General features: G+C 38.2%; 1 protein-coding gene across 4 annotated transcripts in view; it reads right to left on the reverse strand.

Annotated features, from left to right (window-relative positions):
- The window catches only part of alk (ALK receptor tyrosine kinase), a 350,840-nt gene that overhangs the window by 74,314 nt on the left and 252,289 nt on the right, over nucleotides 1–24,237 (reverse strand). The window lies entirely within an intron of this gene.

The following is a 24,237-nucleotide window of genomic DNA, read 5'->3' on the forward strand; positions in this document are numbered from 1 at the left end:
GTAGCACAGGCCTGCAATGTCTGAGCTCCTAAAGTTTCAGCAGAGGGACCGTCCAGGGCTTCAGTGGAAGCAGTCATGGGGACGTCCTCATTCTCCTCCACTTTTGGAGAGATGCTCTCTTCCTTAGTCTGGTGGTGCATGACCCACCCTAAGAGTCCAGCCCGAAATTTTGTGCAGGTTGAGAGGTGACCAAGGTGCAAAGGGATGCCTCGGTTGAGAGCTGAGTGTGGAGATGGCTCAATACTCAGGCTTTACAGCACACTGTTCCAGGTGTGAGGTTCAGAGACAACAACACACTCAGGTCAAGTCCTTGTGCTGAGTTAAGCTGCAGTCCTGCGGTGAATGCTGTCCTCCCTCACCCAGCGACTGGCTTTGTGTAGTTCAAATGTCCCTAATTTTATTAAGCAAATTACACGGATTTCTCTTTGGCTCCGAGCTCATCAACATCTCCCTCTCTCTCTCCCTCTCTCTCTCTCCCCCTCCCTCGCTCGCTCTACCCTCCCCTGTCTCTTGTCTACCCCATCCCTTTTGCATACATAATAATACATCATTTGTTTACCTACATATGCTACAATACAAGGCAACAAGGCTTGAGCTTCAGCCTATTTCTTTTTCGGTCACTGATTTTGAGAAATGTTACAGAACCCACCCATATGCAAAACTTGTGTAAGCACTGGCATTGTGCAGCTCAGATAGGAAGAGAATATAATTTATAGTTAGTTCATTTATCAACTGAAAATAAGAATGGCTCAATAACATCTTTTTGTGTCCAATATAATAGTGTTGTCACAACCCTGCGTATCGCCCAACACTGACATCACTGATATCTGATACAGTCCTTTTACATGTCTCAAACTATCATGCTGTCAGTGACGCGTTTTTTGTGCTGATGTACACTAGCCATAAACAGACCGCAGTATGACTCAGTTAAAACGCTGTTGCTGCTTTTTTATTTACTTTTGTGGACTCTGTGCTTGGTGAAGTCTTTATGTGACATCTTGGGGGTTTGGGATTGGCTCAGTTCTGAAGGTTTTCTTTTTCTAATGTCTGATCTTGTGATTTTGTCCTGTATCACACTGATACCAATACTGAGGAACTCACTGGCTCATCCCTTCATGGCAATTCTCCTACTTTGGTTCTAAAAGCCCAGACTGTTCTTTATAATTAAATAATACAGGTCACATTTATTTTTTTTATCTTCACAAAAAACAAATAATTCTTGTAAGATACAACTGAATCCTCTTATTTGATACTTCTTTCAATAAAGCTGAGCTCTAATTTGAGCTCTCCTTCCTCTAAAATATCATAAGATAAATGGTTGTTTGTCTCTATGTGTCCCTGCAATGGACTGGCTTCAGTCGAGGGTGTACCCCACCTTTTGCCCTATGTCAGCTGGGATTGACATTTGCTCTGTGATTTAGCCCATTTTTGTTAGTGTTTTTCTTTACAGTGTATAATATGTACTATTATAGCATTTCTTTGTTTCAGTTGTTTGTTTGTCTATTAACCTTTATCAATGTCACTTTAATCGTATTTATGCATTAATAACTGGGCCTAAAACTAGCTTCCCCTGTTTTAAAGACCAGCAAAGCCACTGGTATGTACTGTTGTCAATGTCAATGAGAAAAGAGACCAAGATGAACTAAACACTAATTAAATGCATATAAGTAAGTTATTGAGTGCATGAGTAAGTCTTGGTAAGTGTTTATCACAAATCCTGTCCATTTAATGCAGGTTTAGTTTTAACCAGAACCCTTGGAAGTGAAGCTAACTAATGTTAGAAAATGAAATGTTTTGACCCCCTAAGTTATAATTCAAGGCGCAAATAAAAAGCCAACTGCAACAAAAGTAATTGCACTCATTATTAGGTAAGAGCCAGTCTTTGATTTTTAAATAGTGTCTGCCTTTACTTTTTCACCGGCGTGTATAATACCAGTGTAAAAACTAATCTGTCGAGAGATGTTTTTACAGATTATTCTTTACAGCTGATCTTTGTTGAAGGGATTTTGTTGCTTTAATTTCCACATTAAATACTCCAGAGATGCATCACAGTTATCAGTTTTTTCCTATTCAGCAGAGGAATTTCCAAGCTTCTTGAGGCTGATAGCCATGTTTTCATTAAATACCATGTGTGTACTTAATTCCACTCATGCAGCACTAGGACACTGGAAGTCCGGGCCAGGTTTACAGCAAACATGCTGGGCCTTATCTGATCCAAGCTCATTTATTTTGGTTACATCCAACCAAAGAATATACTACCAGTATTCATCAGGCTTATGTTATGTCAACCAAATATCCACAGATGACTCTAACAATTGCTGTAACTCTGTTTTGGCTTTTGAAAGTAGATTCTACACAAGTTCAGATACCATAAACTTCATGCTAAAAATATTTTTACTATAATACTATAAAGAATTTACTGTTAAATAATAGTTTAAATAATCTAAAGCTTAAGTGTGCTTCTGAAACAATTCCCCTCTTCACAACCTGATAGCCATCAGTAAATAATGTTATCGCTGTGTCTAGTGTCTGTCACTCTTGCAGGACAAAACAAATTTAGTCTGGAGTGAATTTGCTGGTGCTAACTAATCTGCCAACCTATGTGATTCATGGTGGTTTAGTGCTGTTTTACAAGTCATTCAGACATGATGTAGTTACTATGAACAAAACTGTCCTCACATCACTCTCTCCTCTACTCTCCTTTAAACAGTTACGTGTTCTGTGTGTTTTGAGGAGGAGTGCAGATCTGAGATGGTGGGATTTGTCGGTCGCAGTGTAGTCTGCAATTCCAATCTTTTCCAGACTCCTAAACTACATGGGAGCCCCCCTCCCCCTAAGGAAGGTATAATTCTTCCTCAGATGTCATATAATAATAATGTAATATTTTGATAAACAGAGTGCAATTTTACCAAAGGTTATAATCAGACCACTGTTGTGTTACTTTCATCGGGTCTTTGTTTTTTGACTATGTCAAATGTTGGAAGTAGTAAAACAGCCTGAGTTTATTTTTTGGGTTTATCTTGTGCATTATTTGGAGAGAAGTGTACTAGAGTATAGCAAATATAAATGCACACATGCACACAAGCAAACCCCACTACACAAACAGGCTCTGTGCTTTTCTGATTTCCCCAATGTCTGTGCTCTGACTCACAAGGCTTTGCATTACTTTGCTGGCTTCCCCTCTAATCATTTGGGTTTTTTTATGTTCTGTTCCTCTATCATATTCCCTCTTTCAATGCTGTCACCGCTTCCTAGTCCCTTTTCACCAAACACTCCTCTTCCTACCATCTCTCTCTGTCCCTTCAATCAGATTTATCTAAGAGTGGAGCAAAGGTTCTGACCAGAAGGGAAGTATTGCTATAGCAGCACAGTACATCGTTAGAGAACAGCTTTGCAGTGTGGGACCTGCTCCCTGCCATATCCCATAATAGAAAGAAAATGAAGGCTTAGATAAGGGCTGTCACTGTAGCTTTGATAACCTTGAAAAAAAAAACCTGTCAACTGAGCAATATACATATGGAGTGGCTGACGAGCCACCAACTCTGCTAATGGCCAAATTTAGAAATGACCTCTCTATTAAATATGCAGCATGACAATGACAGGATTTTAATGTCATATATTCATGTTTCACTCTTTTCGTGCGCAAGATTAAGAACAAAAACAAAATCAAAAGTTGTACATGTGCTAAGCATTGCAATATACATGGACCAAGTTTCACTCCATCCAATGTAAAGTGATAATGCAAAGCTGACCTTTCATCTCCCCGCAGTGCAATCGTATACAAAAGTCTCCAGGACTACTGATTTATTTTTATGTATTATCACGCTGCGTCTGGGGCTGGAGCTCACAGTTCTGATTAACTGAGCAGTGGATCAGAGCGGAGCTGCCAGAGTACATCACTCAAACGTTTAAGCCTAATTAGTGGCATACAATGCAAGGCACAGTCCTAAGTATGAATAAATAAAAGGAAAATGAATGATAACGTCTCCATGCAGGAATTAGATATACAGTACATGACTAATGTGAATACAGATGCTGATAAGTCTCATTATAGTCCTTTGTGTTTTAATGGATAGTTGGTTATTTAACAAAAGTCACCTGACTTTCAGACTCCTGTTTGGCGAAAGCCTCCCCCATGATGAGAATGTCATTTCTGCTCCGCAGAAGAACAAAACAGCTCGCGCCAATAAATCACTGAATTGAATTGAAAATTCTCATTTCATAATGCTATTCATTTATGCTCCCTTAGTGCCCTGCTCTGGCTAATGTAACTCTTTTAATTTTCATTTGGTGTACGCGTGTGTTAGGGAGGATGCTGGATAACCACATTAAGTTTTGTTTTTCTTGTGGCTTCTGGTTTGCATTAACAGTAAATCTCATACATCAACCAATACAAACACAACACCATGGACAAACAATACATTAGGTATTGTGTTACACAGTGGCAATGTTTCCCGAAAGCTGTGAGACTTGGCTGGACACTGACACATAAGGCTAGCGCAGATGAGTCTTATGGTTTTTCCAAAAGACAACAATCTGGAAGTAAGAATATACTGAACAGCCATCAGGGGTCAACTCCGCTGTTTGCAAAAGAGGTCCGTTAGTAAACTCTCTTGAGGAGTTAATGGTCTCAGGCAGTTTCAGGTCCTCTTTATTAGCACATGATGTACATTTTTTAAAGCACGACACATACTGTATGGGTGGACACCAGCGTAAATGACAGCTGGTCTCTTTCAAAAGGAGTCTGTTTGCAGGTGACACCTCTGAAATTACATATGCAAAATGTCATCAAGGCACAGGCCAAATTCTGGAGGCTTCAAAACGGGAGTTAGTATTTCTAGGGATTAGGTCATGACCATTTTAAGGGCAGATTTACATTTTCCTATTGGTAAAAGAAAAAAATCTAAAGGTCCAGTGTTTAACATTTTGGAGAGTTTCTCCAGAGAATAATATTTTATTATAATACCTCATTCTTTGTCTTTAACCAGCATTCACTCCTGGGTGAAATGACTCTGCAATGCACACAGGTTTTGGCTTTGGCTCCTACCAGCATCAGTGGGAATTTAAGTGAGACCCAAGTGAACATGATCATTACTTCTTCATCTGCTCTATTTTGTTAGAGATTGCAATGCTATGACATTGCTGTTAGCATTTAAGTTGTGATTCTTGCTTTTTAAAACTTGGGACAGTGGTCGACACAATTTCATCAATTAAAACTAATTTGTACGATTGATTTAAAGAAAGGCCAAAGGAAAAAATACAAAATAATAACCATAAATAATCTTTTTTGTATTTGTTGAGGCTGATTTTTACAGGTATCACTCAGGGAACACGTTAAGTATATTAGTAGGCACATTCAATGGACACATTTTATAAGGTACCAGTACACATAATGTTCCCTTGCAGTGAGAAGACCTGAGAAGTCTCAGGCCACTGTTTTTTTCATATTGCAGGTTTCACCATGCAGCAGAATCTATGAAAGGTGGCGAGATTAGAGTGCAGCACTGAAACGTTTGCCTTTATTTATGTATTTGTTACATTATGTATTGGCTTGAAATACAATAACTTTCCTACATTTATCTCATAGTATCTGAATGGCCTGAGTGTTGTTTAAAAGTGTCCATTCTCCTCCTCCTCTCATTACAGTGGCAGCTGAGCTGCGGCTTTGGTGAGTCTCTACACTGTCCTCTCAATACGGGCCATCCATCTTCTATCGCTTAATCCTCCACATGAGTGTCGCGGGAGCGCTGTGCCAATCACAGCTGACATAGGGTGAGAGGCGGGGTCATTGCGGGCCAGCCTAATGCTTTAAGTTTGTTCTTACTGGGAAAGTCTGTTAAAACAACGGGAAAGTTGACTGTGTGCTTTTAGTAAACATCATGTGCTAATGCCTGACTATTAGCTGTTAGCTCATTTATTAACTAAATGAAATGTGTAAACTGGATTGTAATGAAGAAACATCTTGAATCACAATTCACATATTGAAGACAAAATGTAAAATTATTCATTCTTTTATGTGCATGTGTGGCCTGCTGGCTGCTGGCTCACTCGAGTCACAACAGAGCTCAGCTCAGCTGAACTGTGAGATGAACAAATCATTTCAGTAAGTGATTCAGTTCAGTTATCGACTCAACACTGTCATATATGTAATTTAGGCAAAGGCCTTGCTTTACTGAGGCCACCATCTTACACCAACGTATCTACAGCAGACTTAATTGTGAACCAGAAGCTTACGAGGAAATGCTCCACCCAACGCATGTTGGGTAACTATCAGGAGTTCTGTTTGTTTGTATTTGCAGTCTCCCCACTAGGTATCACTATTTATTACACAATAGTTTTGCCCTGTTCACCGGTACCTCAAATGCTATAATCTCTTTGAATTCACCGTATAGTTGACTATGCATTTTAGGGTTTAGAGTAAATGCTTGACTTATCAGTGAGATCCATCCATTCTCTACCAAATTGAATTGGATTATGTGAGCAGTTGACACAAAGCTGAAAGAGGATACTGAGGGCATCATATAAGTGTCTTCCTTGTGTGTTCATTGCTTCACTGCCTCAGTGATTTTCATCACATGTTGTTTGGATTGGATAGTTTTACGTCACTATCCTGATTCAATTTGCTGAATGCAAATTGAATCAGAAAACTAATTAGAGAACTAATATGGAGAAAATGAAGGGGAAAGAGAAGATATGAGATGAATTCAGCTGGAGGCTGTTGCAGGACAGAAAGACCATTGAGGAATGAAGACAGTCCTGCACTCAAGCACAAAACTGTCTGACAGTGGTAACAGATATTTTCGCCGTGTTACGCTGCTTGTCATTTTACTGTTTATGATGTTGGCGTCATATCTCCTATATTTATCATATTGTAAATGATTAAATTACACATCATTCAGGAAAGGCTTTTTTTATGGGCATGATACCAAGTAGCGTATGTTACTCAATCGGTAATTGGTGATGGATAAGTGATCATTTGATTGTCTTTTAAATAGGCCCTCAGTTTGATAAGTTCAACACATAAGGAAATATTTAATTGCACAAGGTGACATTTCAACATTGCTCATTTCAAGTGAATAAACACTGTATTACATGTGCTCTCTCTTATTTTATTGGCTGCATGCTTTTTTTTTGTCTTTCTACCTTTGTTCAACAATAAAAACGGTGAGGACGACGAGCCATTTTCCACCACTTTATTCAGAACATCTCAAGTGTAGCTTCACTAATTAATCAAAGCAAACAGAGCTTGAACTGGAAAATGCAACAAGTGTGAAAAGTGGTGGAACATCATTATGCTGTGTCTTGCAGCAGTACACAAATACAGACGTACCGCATAACAACTTCTAAGGTCTGATTCTGGCTGAACTTGTGTCTGTGTCGCAGCACTTTCATCTCCCAAAATGAAAATCTTTTAAAACAAATAGTAAGAATATCTCTTCGTCTCATCCAAACAACATTCGGCAGAACACAACCTGGTAAATCTATGACAAAACAGTTCACTTATCATTTGAATATCAACAAAATAGAGTACATAGTCTTGACAGAAGTCATTTAACTAACACCCTAAAATCTAGGTGCATGAAATGGAAAAGGTCCAAGTACTCTCTTGAATGCGTCTTGCATTTGCAGTAATACTAAAGCAAGGGAAGGACAGAAATGGAAACCGTTTTACATAGTAATGGAATTTTCTCCACCTAAGAGACACTGCCATAGGTTTCAATCATGTTGGCTATTTTAAACTGTAGGGCTAAGATGAAATTGATTGAAAACGATGCTGTGTATGACTATGTATAGATGTGCCAGGGGTTAGGAGAGTTAGGAGGGGGGTGCTGCTGTGATTGGTGCGAGAACAGGATTAGGCCACACCGATTCCTGACAAAAATGGTGTAGTGGATTATGTCAAGAGAAGTGCAAATAAGATTGAATGGCCTGACAAGGCCCAGCTAAATTAATGCCACTTCTCCAAACTAAACAGGACTTCTGAAAATAACTGTTGGGAGCAATATGCCTATTATTTTGCCTCTTTCCTGTTGCCTCCATCTATGTCTTAAAATAAAATTAATAACCTCCTGTGTGCAGTGCAGGCAACACAAGATCTAAACTACGCTATACTGAAAAACACAGGGCTATTAGGTTTAATCAGCACTGTGTGAACTCGAGAGCTGCAACGGTTAAACAAGCTGAACAAGGTTCTCTTTGTATTGTGGTCACGGTTTCCGGTTTGGTTCGGTTTTTCTTTTTTGCACATTGAGGAGGAGAAAAACATTTGAAATGTTCATCGTCTCATTGTATTTTGTTTTCCTATAATCTCCTATAAATCACTGGCTATGAACAGCCCACAAGCTTTTGTTATTTCTTTGTGTTTGTCTGATGGCCGAGTCCAACTTCCTCGTTCCTGCCATGGAAATGTCTGGGTGATGCCGGTGTAAATGGGCATTCACGTGAGATTGTGTTACTGTGAGCAGATTTGACTCGCGTTAAACAATGTTTACAGACGGTCTGTCTTGACGAGCTTCGCTCCATCGCTGCCACAGTTAACGCTAATGGAGCCACACAGTGGATTAAACAGCCTCGAAACATTTGCTTTTCTCCTCCACTCGCTGTTCTCCGCATGGTAACAGTCATTTCAAGTGTATAAACACTGTTACATGTGCTCTAGCTCTTATTTTATTGGTTGCATGTTTTTTTTTTGTCTTTCTACCTTTGTTCAACAATAAACAATGAGGATTTTCCACCACTTTATTGAGAACACCTCAAGTGTAGCTTCACTAATTAATCAAAGCAAACAGAACTCGCTGTTCTACGCTGACACTAACACTGTATTTTACGGCTTCAGTTTCATTTCCATCTCAGCTAACGTTGCGTGACAGTTAATTATACAGGGCTGCTTTCAGGAATGTGGTATAAAAAAAACAGGTCATGTATAAACACAGTTGCGCACACAATCCAATCCATGCAGAATCTATTTACAAAGAATATATACACACATTTAATCTACCGAAATATTGTGGTTTACACTTCGGTTTTGCACCCCTAGTGAAGACATCTGACAATATTTGATCATTTGATCTTCTAAATATTTATTAATTTGAAAATTGCTACCCTGAATTCATATTTAATTGCTAAACCTACACACTTAAACTACATACATAAAAGTGGGAATGGATGGTAAAGCTGTGGGGGGAATGGACTTAAGCCAAACATTAGGCACTGGACTGTGTATTCAACTGAGTCAGGGTTTCTGCAACATACAGTACATATTGCACTGATGACCAACCACTTAAAATGCTTTACTGCTCTGGGTTCATAGTGTGACCAGTGGCTTTTATTTCATATTCTCTGTATTTTATAGGTATAATTGGCCATATTCTAATGTGAAGCAGACCCTCAGTTTGAGTCTCTCTATCCCAGGGTTTGGATACCTGCAGCTCTTAAATTTGTGTCTCCAGTGGCTCTCTGCGTTTTATTTTTTTTTTCATTTTAATTCTTATTTATCATGGTTATAAGTCCAAAGTGTGCTTACATTCTCTCACTTGTAAAATATTTCTCCTCAAAGAGTGACCAGGTCCTTCATTAAACTCTGCTGCAGACTAAAGCATAGCTTTATTCGGGGCTGACTTTTGTCTTTTATTTTTTATTACAATATGAAATATAAAATAACAGTTACAAGCTGCAAATCATGCAGTTAGAGCATAGCATTGCATTTTTAAACAACTATGATAGTGTAAGTGTTTTAAATAAAGCTTTTAATATAAATACAAAAGGATCTTCAGGTCTTTAACAGATCTACAGTTCAGCATTGTTTGGTTTGATTCCTGACTCTCAGTGCCAACATTAGTATCAGCTCAGCTCGCTTAGAACCTCGCCAGAGCAGGTACTAAAAAAGTACCAGGTAAAAAAAATGAAACAAGTACAGTTAAGCTGTGCCGAGCCGAGTCGTGCTGGAACTGTGTAGTGGAAAAGCGCCATAAGAGAAGGACCTGAGTAGAAGAGCGTGAACAGCCCTTTGGACTCCTTGTGAGCAAGTTATGTGACATTAAAATGATAGTGCGTATGCTACCTGTGAGCATTTACTACAAATGCACCTTGAAGGTCTTTGCCATATTGCATTTACAAAATATTGATTTAGATGGGGCAAATATGTGCCAACATGTATTTTTCTTATATTGGTAATTTACACAAAATGACTTATTCTGTTGATCAGCATCAAAACTGCATGATACATCTAACCTGATTCAATGTTGTATTGATATTGATTGTATTGATTGAAGTAAGACTTACACAGTACAGGGAAAATAATTCTAATTGATTGGATCTATCAATCTACACCTTTAAATCATATTGTAATTTGCACCATTCATTTACTAATTTTATTCATTACTGAGAATGTATTACATGGTGCCCTTTTGCAACAGGTCATAAAATTGATATGCTAACTTTCAATCAAATAATAGAGGTCAAACTGAACAGGGAATATTGACTTACCAGAGGGGCTTAGATTGGAAGCTATGGAAGAATGTATAAGGGACATTAAGACGGAACAGAGCCAATGCAGATGGAAACAGATGGCTGGGATGTCTTAGTAGTAAATGTAAATGATGGCAATGCATCAATAGAATGACAGGTCGACAATAAAATCCTCATTTCCATTTTATGAGCTTTCTTCTACAGCGTTCTAGGTTTTGCCAATATAATTTGCCTATGTCTTAAGTAAGTGTTGGATCAAATCTGATGTTCACTGTTGGAACAGATCTGTAATGAAACAAGGTCTTTGGCATCTTCTGTTGAACATACTCACATGAATAAACTCTTTGAGTGGAGCAATTTTTAATGGGTAGAGGTTAAAAGACAGCAATCATACACATGTAATTGTTAGAAACCTTGTGGAAAACGCCATATTTATGATCAAAATGGCTTTGTGGGTACATCACCTGTCAATTTGTACAATTGCAGATGCAACAAAAGATTACGAATTTTAGAAAACATGCAGCAGATAACCTGCCTCTATGACAGAAGATCCAGGGGTCTTTCACCACCCAGAGTAGAATGTTTAATGTAAACCCGATAATTTGCGTGATGGTAACACTGATAGAATAAACACATTTCCATCACATTGACTGACTGGCCAGGTGGCTCCACAAGTGTTGATGTGTGTGGTGCAGCTATAAATTCTTAAGCAAACTACAGTCAGTTTACATGAAATTAGAAAGATAAAACACATTTTCTGTTAGTCCCACTAAAACTTAACTTCTAAAATACATGGTAACATGTACACAATTGTATAAAATTGTATGAAATTTCTCAAAGTCAGACTAACACACCCAACTGGGAGCCGAGGCACTACAACGCATATTCCTTCAGTCAGACCAGAGTCCGACTCAGTGCTCTGCACATGCACCACAGTCCCACCTTTGGCTTATACCCAGAAATAACAGAAGAAGTCATGGGTTTCATAAAAGAATAAGACAACAGAGACAAAAACATGGTGAAATTCAGGCCAGTAAATGTTTTGGACTAGCAAGCAGTTTTTATGGTCTGTCAGCTCAAATAATTGGAAATCTTTAAGTTCATGGATGATAAGAAAGACTTGGAATGGCGCTTGATATGCTAACAACTAGCTGCAAGCTAAATTGGAAACTGCCTACTACTGCAATTGACTAGAAAGGGGGGTATCACCCCCTAATGAAGCAACTAGGCACCATGTAAAATAAGCAAGGGGGATATGGTGATATAGAGCACTGTGCAAAGGTCTTAGGGCACCAGCAGCTTTCCTGTTTTTCAAATATCAAATCTAATGGTACTTTTGCACATGGCTCTATTATAATTGCTCAATGTAGTTCAAATTTCTTCTTTCTCAGCTAGCTGTGGCTAAAGTGATGAAGCGATATATAAAGTGATGTATTTCCCATTTGGGAAAGCTCTCTTTAGCCTGATGCATACTCTTTACGTCTTATGGAGCCTAGACACCTGCTCTTTTGCCATGTTGAATATTCATAATATCCCACATTATGATCGGCCTAAACTGTATTTTCCCTTTATCTCTCTTATGTATACAATGCACAGACAACCTCCCTTTCTTATGCTACATTTCAGAAGTAAGTTGTTCCTCTTTAGTTAACTCAACAGTTAGTTAACTCATCAATTCTGTCCAATATCTAAATGAAGAAAGAATAAAGTGAAAATTTTGCAAAACTATTTTTAAAGATTTTTTTGGAGTATTAATCAAGGTTTAGCATTATTCCTCGAAAACCCACTGTAAGTCACCAAGCAGAGCTCTCTTCTACTCAAAAAGGGGTTCATGCAATGTCACTCATCATTCAAGATAAACCCACCACTTCTTCACTTAATGGAAGGTGGTTGCCTCTAGTCAGTCACCCCACTTATGTTATCAGAGAACAGGGGTTAGTGGATAACTAACCTTGACTCCTCTGAATTTGTTTCAGTTTCTCTCATTGGGGATCTCCAGTACCGACTACTCCATTACCAGGTAAGCCTGAGTGACTGGCTGTCAAAAGGCACGCACTCAGGCCAGTGCACAAGAGAGGGGGCACTGACGTACCATCTTCTTTGTGAAAACAGAAACTCCTAGAAGCACTGGTTTCTTTTGTAAACTGGGCCCAGTACACTGTCAATATCTTTGGTCAATATGACAGTCCCTGTGGAGGTTTGCTGGCAATTTTAGGATATATCAATTACTCACATAACTCAATGGGAAAGATTTGCTAACAGACTCAACCGTGTCCACTGCCAATTCCTTTTTGATACTATGAAAATAGGGTGACATGTGATGATTGACAGCTAAGATTGATTCGTAGGTGGGTTTGGTGTACGTGCGATACTGCAGCTCCACTCTCTATGTCAAATAATATGGACATACCTAGCATCGTATCTAAAGGACAGAGAAACACAGTGATGCATCATTGTGGATGCCAACTGCTGTAAAACACCAGCACATCGTCAGCTTAAAAGCAGTGTATTCTCGCAACCATAAAATAGTAAACTACATTAGTGAAGGTAAAATGTTTTAACCGTTAAAGTAGACAAAAGGTATAATCTCAATTTAAAGATTACAAAAAAGTTCAATCATGAATGATGCAATACCCAAACACCTGGGAACAACATGAATTTTGCTGAGGGATAAATGGTGCTCCTGATGCCTCAAATTATTTTATTTAAAAAAAACATAGTTTTTTGTCTCCTACTGACAGAAACCAAAACAATGTTTGGCACCTGGTGGGGATGTTGAAATGATGATGAAAGATGCAGCATGGATGCAGTAAACTTGGGCTGTAGTTCACAAAGACATTAACTCGAATAAGAAGTTTCACCACAGGAGTAAAAGTGATAACAAAAATACACTTCACTTAAGGTTGAAAGCAGCAGCTTGTTTGATTCCACAATTTCCTCAACTGCTGATGCTGTTTTTAATAGCTACCTATCCTGAACGCACAGAAGTAATATAAGCCCAACACAACATCAAACAAAACCACCAGACCTTGATAATGTGCCGTGGTATTGTGCTAACTGAAATATCCCTGCAATTTTGACTTGGCAAATACTTGGGTTGGGGTATTAAAGTAAAACAGAAATGGAGATTACCATTTTGAAAGATAGATAGACAGCCAGCCAGCCAGCCAGACAGACAATAATAATAATAAAGTTGACTTTTATAGCACTTTTCTTAACAAATGATACAAAGTGCTTAACATTCCAGTCAAGCCTAATCAAATTAAATATTACAAGGACATAAATAGACAGACAAATAGATAGGGAGATGCTGACCATTAAATCATTTAGTCTATGAATTGGCTCCGATAGGACATTTTACTCGAAATCAGCAAACCCTGGTTCCAATAGTGGCCGATGGCTGTGCTGCCTCTGTCCTGCATGTTGAGATGCAGATCACTGCTTTGCATGGAGGCTCCACAGCCATGGTTGCTACTGGCTAGTAGCAGCCAGACACAAATTATGCCTTTAAGGGACACTTTGTGTGTGAGTGTACATGATTTACTCCTGAAGATTTATACATTTATGTAAGCTGTTGAAAGTCTCCATGAAACAAAAAAAACGATGCAAAGCTATGTTGCGTCCATGACAGATCCAGCACATAAGACCTACATAGTTTGAGTAATGTGGTGCCCTCAGTATGAACCTCATAAGTTTTATTATTTCAGCAATTTTGGGGAGTGCAGTCCACTCCCCAAACACCTGTTGCTGATGAAGAACCTTGTAAATTAATTAAAACATTATTATTATTTTTATTATCTTTTAAATATCTTCCTGACCATTGCTATTGCAAATCTTTGCCCTTTTTCATCTCAGATTTTGTCTTTAGGGAGTGGGGGATCAGCGACTACTGGCTGATTAATTGGCTATCTGGTTTTTTTCATGCTTCAAACTTTTTTTATTCTATCAGCCTTAAAAAACAACAACTATCAATTGACCTCTAACAGAAAGATATGATAGTCATTAATCAAGCAACTCTCTCATGACTGATCCTCAACTCATTTGTGTTTTCTTCTTGTCAATGTCAAATTAAACTGCATATCCAATTTAGTAAGGCTTCTGCTGTACCTTACATGGCACATAAAGCATGGGAGACCTCCATAAATTACTAATTTCAGGCAGCAATGAAACCTTTGCTTCTCAGACAAACTGCTACGCTATTACAAAGATGAAAGGGACAGGGGGAGAGATCACATGGCTCCCTGCCTTTTTAATTATGACCTAAATTCAATTACTTTGCTACCTCATACTTTACTGAGCCCCAGAAAATTGTTCCATTCGAGTGACAGCAGTTGGTGGTTAAAAAACATGTTCACTTTGTAGCATAAAAACGCTGCTCTTAAAGGAAATGGATGACGGCTCAAAAACAACAGGAAACAGTTAACCTCCTCTAACTCATTTATCATCCGTCACAAGACCACATCACATGTTAGGACGTGTGATTTACATGCAAAAAAATGAAGTTCTGTTGTCTTCCCTGCTAGCACAACATGGAACAGATCAAAAACAGAATTGAAAAAAAATATAAAGTCAAGGACATAGTGACAATAGTTTTGAGAAGTATATAAGTATATCAGAAAAGTAGAAACTTAAGCCCGGTTTGAATTCATTACCTATTGTCGCTGTCGTCTGGCCTTGAAGGCACAAGACGACTGATCATTGTGTAAGGAGATGAATGCTAAGATGCTTGAGATGTCAGCACTAAAATGTAGAATGGTGTAGCTGAAAACAAAAGCCTCTGTAAGAAATGGATACACACATATGGATCCGTATGGAAAATGTCAGCTGATGGAAGAACACATCAACACACAAGTAGCTTACATTCTTCAGCTTTACTGCAGTAGGTACACTGCACTGCACACACTTCATGTTTTTTTTTATATTGAGGCAAATTAATAATTCTGTCCTGCTCTGTCCTGTTGACTTCAACTGCGTATTAAAAGTGAACGTGTAAATGATTCAGTAGCAATCCTTGGGCATTAGGTTGTACAAAAGGAATGTTGCCTATGTTTAAATGCACAAGGGGTTGAGTGTTGGGGTGAAATGCTTGGATATCAGAAATCTTTGTGAATGGGATAGTTTTAGTGAGAAATGCTGGTTAAAAAATTCCCAACTTATCAGCGAGCTATAGTTCGGACTTCAAGTGATGTTTTTCTTAAATGTAACCCAGTGCAGGCTGGGTTAACATTAAATGTCACCCTCAATAAATTGCAACAACCTCACAAGTCAAGCTGATTGAAAGAGGCTAAGCTTCTTTAAAGAGGTTAAGATCTTGGCTTGTGCAAGAGATTTATCTCATCTTCTCCAAAATGTATTTTTCATGTATTGAATTTACAAAGCTCAGATGATGTCAATTTATCGATTTCTTTATTTAAATTATTATTTCAACTCAATACAAAGTACAAGGTGCATTTTTTATTCTTGAGTAAAAACTTTTAAGTGATCAGTGAATTATATTCAAATTATATTAAAAGAATGTTCCCTTAAAATTGTCTCATAGAAAATATGGACTAGACATGCCAAGAGACAACACCCTTTGAAATAACTGGCTGTCAAAAAGATGTAATAAACTTTGTAGGAACATAACACCCCCGTTAAAAACCTGACAAAGTAAAAACAAAACTAAACTAAAACTGACAATATTTTATTATATATTATTTGTTGAATTGAACTGCTATAGTACGACACTACACTGCATAAGAGGTCAATTATTGGCCAATAAATTAAACAAAATTAAACAAGACACATAAATGTTGTAGAACGTCCAGGAGTTTTTAGAGTGAGAAATAAATGTGGTGACATAACATGGCACCAAGATAAAAAAAAAAGGTTTGACACTTCAGAAGCAATAGATAAGAAGATAACATGTTGCTGCAGGTGACATTTGGTGTTTTTTTTAATTGAGCTGTGATTGGTTTTGGCGCAGGGAAAGATACTAGCATAGCACAGTCTGTAATATTTTCTTTTCTTCTGTCATTTTTTGTCTTTGTCTCATCACACAAAATACTGCAGAATGAGTCTGACCCGATGTTATAACTGATTAAATCTCAGCAGCTAATCTAACAACATCAGGACCAGTATGTTTTTTCCAATTACAGCCTTTAATTTGGGAGCTGGGCAGCATTTTACCAAAACAGTGCACAAGAACGTTCGCCTCGTTGTGGGGATTATGATTAAATTTGATGCAACTATGGGCTGCTGCCTGATGACACATACAGAAGTAAGTATCAACAAGTAATGTGTCTTGCAGCAGACACAAACCTGTGGTTATTACACGCCTAATGTGACAGACTGGGTAACACACATGGAGCAGAGTGAATTAAATTACACACACAGACACTATATTTGGTGTCTATGCTCTGCACTTGTTGCTCCCTGCTGCATCCAATAACAAACACTGTATGTCTTAGCTATTGCACAGGGAAACCTGTAGTTGGATGCTGGATATAGGTAAGATGACAAAATTACAAAGCGAAGACAAGCTAAGAAAAGAAAGATTTCCATAAAATGTTTTACAGCTTTCAGACATTTTCTCAGTAGATTGGCTCTGTTACCCAAGTGGATACCTGTGTCAATTGTGTGAGTGTTCCCTGTATTATTCCAGTATTCCTGGACTATTGTGTTCAAAAGGGTGAACATGTGTTTTAAAAGGTGACAGAGACTTTATCATTTGACCTCAAACCACCTAATTGGAATTATTTACTCACTGTGTCCAAATGATTGCTAGTATCTAATGATGCATAGTGAAATTCCCTCTGAGTGATAGTGCTAAATTGCATTCACAAGAGTGAGATCACCCTGACCACCAAAATTTAAGTAGTTCAAATTTGAAGGCACGGTATAAGATTCTGACGGTACTATAACCACTGTTCTGGTGTCATTCATCACAACTCTTTCCTGCCATGGAGCCTATTTGAGTCACATAGACTATCCCAGTCACATAACACCACATCATGTTCATAGAACAGTCCCACAAGTTCATACCAGTTCATGGAACAGCAAAAGTTACTGATATATGCAAGGATAAGTTTATTCCTGAAAAACAGTATTATGGACATAGCGTAGGATACATTTAAGTATATTACAGATGGATTGTGATCTTGAATTACATGCACTTTTAACAGATTTCTGTCCCCTTCACATTTTGGTTTCCAAAATCAGATTAGTTCATCCTTGAGTCCAAGTTAATGTTTGTGCCAAATTTAAAAATTGATGTTCTTGTGTTCACAAGAATAGAATGGAAACCCCCCAAAAAGACTAAAAACATCTGGCTGCAGTTATTGCTGACCCTGAGGCATATTAGGCTTTTAACCAGCTTTGTCTTGAATAAGGGGAAGTGTTGGGGTTAACTTTGAGCACTTTGTTCCCCATAGTAATAAGTCTAAAGCATACCCTTTACTGGTATTACAAGGTAACTTGAAATCTCGAAAGGTAATGACATATATTGGTTTCATTGAAATTTAAAGATGCTTGAGGACCATAATTATCCATAGCCAGTTAAAAATAAAACAATGAGTCATAAGGATTTGAAGACTTTGAAGATGTTCAAACCATCTTGTGCCACCCTTAGGTCAAATCATTAACTCTGAGATATATTATCTTACATGACAGATTGCCATGGCATTTGCTGTGCAGGACTGGTGGTGCTTTCAAAATGAGAAGTGACTCAGTAAAGTACAGCAGACAAAATGCTGCAGTAAATGCTGTATTCTTTGCAGGGAATTCAATTGTGGATTAAGCTTTGGAACTCAGGAACTTGCGTACAGGACATCCTGAACAAGGAGGTTACAGACAAAATAACATGAAGTACCTAATCAGATGCCTGAAAACACTATAAATAGAAGAAGATTTGCATTACTCTCTTCCAAAGACATGAGTACTCTGAAAAACCTTTGCATAGGTATTTATTTCTTGAGGTCTTGTTAGGCTAAATGTTACATATTGGACTTTTACGTGTAAATACGTGTCTGAAGTCTGTAAACATTTTGCATCAAACTGGACAGTGACCTTAACCAAGAACCAAGAGTCTTTATACAAACAAAGGGTTTTACAGTGCTTTCGTCACAATGAGTCATTGAAAGTCTGCATAATCAATCATTTTGGCAGCAGTGGTTCCCCCTAGAATGTGTTTTCCAGCAGATGTGGTAGTGTGTAGTCTCATGTTTCCTCCCACAATACAAAAGCATGCAGATTTGGAAAATTGAACACTCTAAATTGACTGTGAGTGTGAGAGTGGATGGTTGTTTGTCTCCATGTGGGCCTGTGATGGACTGGCGACCTGTCTAGGGTGTACTCTGTACTTTGCCTTGTCTAAACAGCCTAAAAACTATAGTAGAACGATTGGCTTTTATATCTCAATTTATGACTTTTGATATGTATCAGTAGAAATCAATCTGAGGAAAGGAAAAGGCACAATGCAGAACATTACCCACACCATGTACGGAAGATTACATTTCCATTAGTGCCTACACTGTAAAGCGACGTAAAAACAACATAGATTCCACTCCATTAAAAGTATACCAAGTCTTTCCTGTCCTTCTTGCAGTTGTCTTTCTTGTAGCTCTACCCCTCACAACTTAACTACGACACATCTGCAGATGTGTCGTAGTTAAGTTGTTTGAATACTTTTTTGGGACACATTTGGCAGAAGAGTTAGCATTCTATTTGCATTAAACACTTCTATCCATCCATTGCTAATAGACCTGAATTATAAAGAATGAAGTAAAGTAGGAGAGTAACCAACATCAGTTTACAAGTTTGTTGAAAAAATAAATAATTCTATTCATTTTTATTTTCCCAAATAAAACTGTCAATACACATTGCTGCTCACAGGAAATGAAAAATGATCATGTATTGCTTTTACTTTATTGACAAAGCCTCAACTGACCCCATAAATATGCCTATATGGACATGAGAACATGTCCATATAGTTCAAAAGTGTATAGTGTTTACATTAGGAAGCTGTGCTTTGCATCACCGTCAAAGCAAATCAGATAGAACATAAGGGGTTAGGGCCTTACTCAAGCTGATGAAGGATGGGTATCCTTTGTATTTGTCCAACCTAGATATGACACCAGAGTACAAGAAATAAATAGATCAAGAACTTAAACAAATTGCTAACTTATTCAATCTCATTTCCACCACAGGGATTTTGTGATGAGAAAGTAACCAACTCTGATTCTACCAATCCCTCATGCAATCAGACTGCATAAATGGAAATGCATAACAACATTTTCTAATCAATAAAACCAATGTTACAAATAGCAGCTAAAAAATGTTTCCCAAAAAAAAAAAAAAACGGTCAAGTGAGACTAGATACGACGGTTTAGAGATACCATTTATTCAAGCAACACACTTTCCAATGCAAGGATGACCAGTGAACACCTCATGGTGGTCAGAGGCAGCATTAATATAGATTTAGATTTGTGTCAATATTTTCAAACAACACAAAATATTGATTAAATCTTTCAAAAATATGGTATTTTATTGTTTGAAAACGCACTCGTTCTTTGCACCATAGTTTTTGTTTTAAGGGCAGGCCTTAGGAAGCTGCCTGCTGATTGGCTACTGAGTTTTGGAGTGACAGCTCAATGGAGTAGCTGTCCGTCCAGAACTCGTTCCCCGTCAACATCCGACAAAATACTTATAACTAATGTTTATAATCTAACAAACATTAGATATTTATAATTATTTTGTTGGATGTCGACGGGGAAAACTTAGGGGACGAGTTGGAACAAATTGGGAAGCGCAAAGAACAAGTGTATTTTCAAACAATTAAATACAATATTTTTGAATGTTTAAATCAGTATTTTTTTGTTGCTTCTTAAAAAATAAAAATCTAATTCTTAAATCCCTTTTTGTTTAAGTGACCACAGACACCGACTCATAAGCATTGCTGGCCATGAGCAAAGCTAAGTGTATTCCAGAAATTAGGTTTAGTAAACACTGTTTAAACATTAGATGAGGAAAAATCTGGGTTTTAACTCACAAAGTAACTCAAACTTTGTGCCAATCGATAGGATTTCTATTTTTGACAAACAAGTAGCAGAATTTCACTTATACACAATGCCACATTAAATGAGATGGTTAACTTATTTAATAAGACCTTGGTTAACAGCGTGCCTACAGTAATGCAGCCCCTTTAATGATGAAATGGTTATTTTGTAGTTAACCATCATCTTTGAGCCCCAAACCGGAGAGGTTCACTTCGCACTTTAAATCCACAGAGACTGAGCAATATATCACTGAACCTGACAGATTGAATATATCCTTACAATACCCTCGGGTGCTTTGCACGAGTATGGAATCAACTGGTGCAGATATTATTCCAGACCTGCAACATTATGACATCTTTAACTTTGTGACACACTTTCCCATCATTCTACTCTGGAAGATGCTTATGTATCTCAATAAAAACATGTAAAATGCAGATTGGAATGCAGGTTCACAGCTTCCTGGTTGGCAGTTAAGGGGAAACTTACGACAATCGCTAACTTTCACAAATAAAATAAAGGTTGTACTGATGTCATAGTGTGTCTAAAAATAAAGAACTTACACACTTTTGGGTAAGAACATTAACATGAATATTTGATTGTTACGTTTCTTTAAACTCTCCCCTAAACAGGGAAGTGGCAAATCTGGATGTAACCTTGAGTGCCATGGATAAGAAGTGATCACTGTACGAGTGTGGATTTCCCATCACTTCCTCTTCTAAACTCGCTGTGACAGTGTTTTATGGCAGTGATCCACCTCTGCCGTTCTTGGTATCTATGACGATCTAGTAAAATGTCCTTCCATTAGTCTGTACCCTACTGTTTTGATGTCCTGGTTCACAACAGCTAGCCACCGTCTTCAGTTTTTATGAAAACCTGGTATGCTGCCAGTGATAAATGTATATGGATATGACTGTGAAAAGCACCACTTCATGCCAAAATGGCATTGCTGTAGTTGTGTGACATCAGCTCCTGGAGCTCCATGTCAAATGTGGGCTCTGTAAAATTGTTGGACCAATATAATTGATTTTGGCCTTTTATACATGTCACTCTCTTGGATTTCTTCCTCCCCTTTTTCTTATTATTGTCATACATGAGTTGTAAGATGATTGAGGTAAACTGCTTCCACGTGTTGCTGCAGAGGGCGCTGTTGCTGCTGCTCCGAAAGGTTACACAGCTGCACTTTAAACAAATGCTGGATCAATTTCTGAACGGTGCAGTAAATAGAAATAATGAACCACCTCAGCTGTGTTTCAACAAATCAGTCTGTGTCTCTTCACTCTTTCGTTCCGGCAAAATTAAACCTCCGTCATTCAAATGCAATGAAACTGGGCCGAGGTGACTGACATGTAAGCAAAGTAAAAATGAAAACCTCATTGAGAACACTGCCATGAAAACTTTACGTAACTGGGAAGAAGATGAAAACCACAATTTTATGAAAAACACAATCTATTTTGCTGTAGCTTTTGTCATTCCAAACAAATGTGTGACAGTTTCCCTCTCTGGGCAATTTGCCTGGTGTTTTTAAAGGACTTAAAATAATACAGGGCATTATTTTTTACCTTAAAAAAGACCCATTATAATAATTTGACTGTTTTACGGACTGGAGATGTGATCAACATTAGCATTTTTTCTACTTTGGCTGTTTCTTCAGCCCTGTTTTCCAGGACACATCACGTGTCCTAGTGCGCTGTATTCCGCTTTATGAGACACAGCATATAAACAAGGAGAACGCCATGAGAGGCAACAACACCAAAGCAGATCATTTCAGAAATAGCAAAGAAACGAAAATGAGTCTGTTCAAGCAAGAGACAACACAAGGTTTTCAGTGGACGACCTGTGCCGGTTGACTTTAGCTTTGTTGTGTCCATCCATTACTTTTGAGTGGATTTAAGGCCACGTTGCATTCACAGCACCCTCTGCTCAACAACACAGTAATTACTTCAGACACTGATGCGCGTCTAGGCCGTGTATTAACATGAACAGGGATTTCAGGTTTGAGTAAATATTTGGACATCTGTGGAATAAAGAGAATCTTGTGTTTTTGGAAATGTCACACATGACTCTAAAACTCCAAAATGTTTCTTGAAAATATGCACTGTGACTGCCAAACCAATGGGTCGACAGTACGCTATATTAACTACATGTAATTATAATTGGTTTTTACTGCCTAGACTGACTGATGCTGTGGCACAAGCTGTAGCCTGCTTCTCCCTGCTGGGCTCACTGGTGTCCATGGTTCAGTCAGCTGGCATAAGCACCAGAAAGCACGTATCTCTCCTCAGTGACACCACTGCATACTGGGCTGTTTTACATTCAGCTCCAGTACTGAGGGAAACACTCAAGCATGGTCTAACAGTGAGGACGTGAAACCCATTAAACATGTTCAGTCTCAGAGACGATTTATCAGGAGGCTTCCTCTCTGCCGCTGCCAGTAGTAGATTACATGTCAAAAGTGGCACAGCGAGCAGATATTTCAGACATTAAGCAAGGGTGGAGGAAGAGCAAGGCTCATCTCCAGAGTGATATTGCATGGCCCTGCTGAGAGTGGGGCTCAACTGACCCTTGACACTATTGTACTTAAGAGTGATGGCTGACTATAAACATGCCTGACATCATAGAGGTGAAATGTAGCAACAGGGGAGGCAAAAGAGATTAAAGGCCTGAGGGATAAAATATTGAGCACACAACTGCAGAGACAGTTGCCATCATACTGTACTGTTACAAGGGCAATAAAACAAATAGCACAAATCAAAATGTGATATGGATCATTGCAGGATTTCTCAAAGTGTTTTGACAGAGGATGTAGACTATTGACATGAAAGTAATTATTAAACAAATAATTTCACATGATATTAACCACATTGAGACTACATCTTTGATCTAGTTATTTGACATCAGCTACTGGAGCTCCATAAGAAATGTGGGCTCATTTGTGATCAAAAATAGAAAACCATTTCCACCACTTTCATATATCCTCATTCTCTTGTATTTTGTAAATTAGCTTGGATTTCCTCCTATTATTATACATGAGTTGTAAGAGGATTGGAGTAAACTGCTTAGTGCAGCAATATCAGTTGCTTAGTAATTAATCAGTAATTGATTGCTTTGTAATTAATGATGGACAGGACAAAAGGGCAACCCCACCATCACCTCACAAAAATCCTGGCCTCTTCCATGTGTTTTTCATGTGTTTTTAGATGCTGCATGTGGATGGCCCTTTAGACAAATAAAAATGTAAGAGCTAATAATAAACTCATATAATACATATGCAGCCTGGGGTTGTGATGGTGGTGGCATCTAAAATGATGAAGCACAGTCCATGAACTGAGTCTATCTATGATGCTTCAGTCAGCTCTGTGTTTGGAGCAGAGGAAATGCCACACTTGTTTGTCGTGTTCTACTGTGGAAATCCGTTGGCCTGTCACTTACCATCAAAGGAAAAAGACCTTCTTTCACAAATGATCTGTGAGAACCAGTGCTGACTCATACATTTGATGTGTAGCGACAAGGCTGGAGTTACAATATTTCTTCGACTCCCAGAGGCTCTTGTGAGTTTCTTGAGCCTATCAATTCACAATAAGAGAGGTGGGACCCATGGCCACATGAGTTTTATGAAACTTTGCTGACTCCTCTGTATCTATAATCATCGCATTGAAAATTTTTTAAAAGAAGCATCACAACAGGTTGCTCATTTGAATGTGCATTTGCCTTTTAAGAACATATTCAATGATCCATG

The sequence above is a fragment of the Solea solea genome, chromosome 18, assembly GCF_958295425.1.
Source record: "Solea solea chromosome 18, fSolSol10.1, whole genome shotgun sequence".
Taxonomy (NCBI): domain Eukaryota; kingdom Metazoa; phylum Chordata; class Actinopteri; order Pleuronectiformes; family Soleidae; genus Solea; species Solea solea.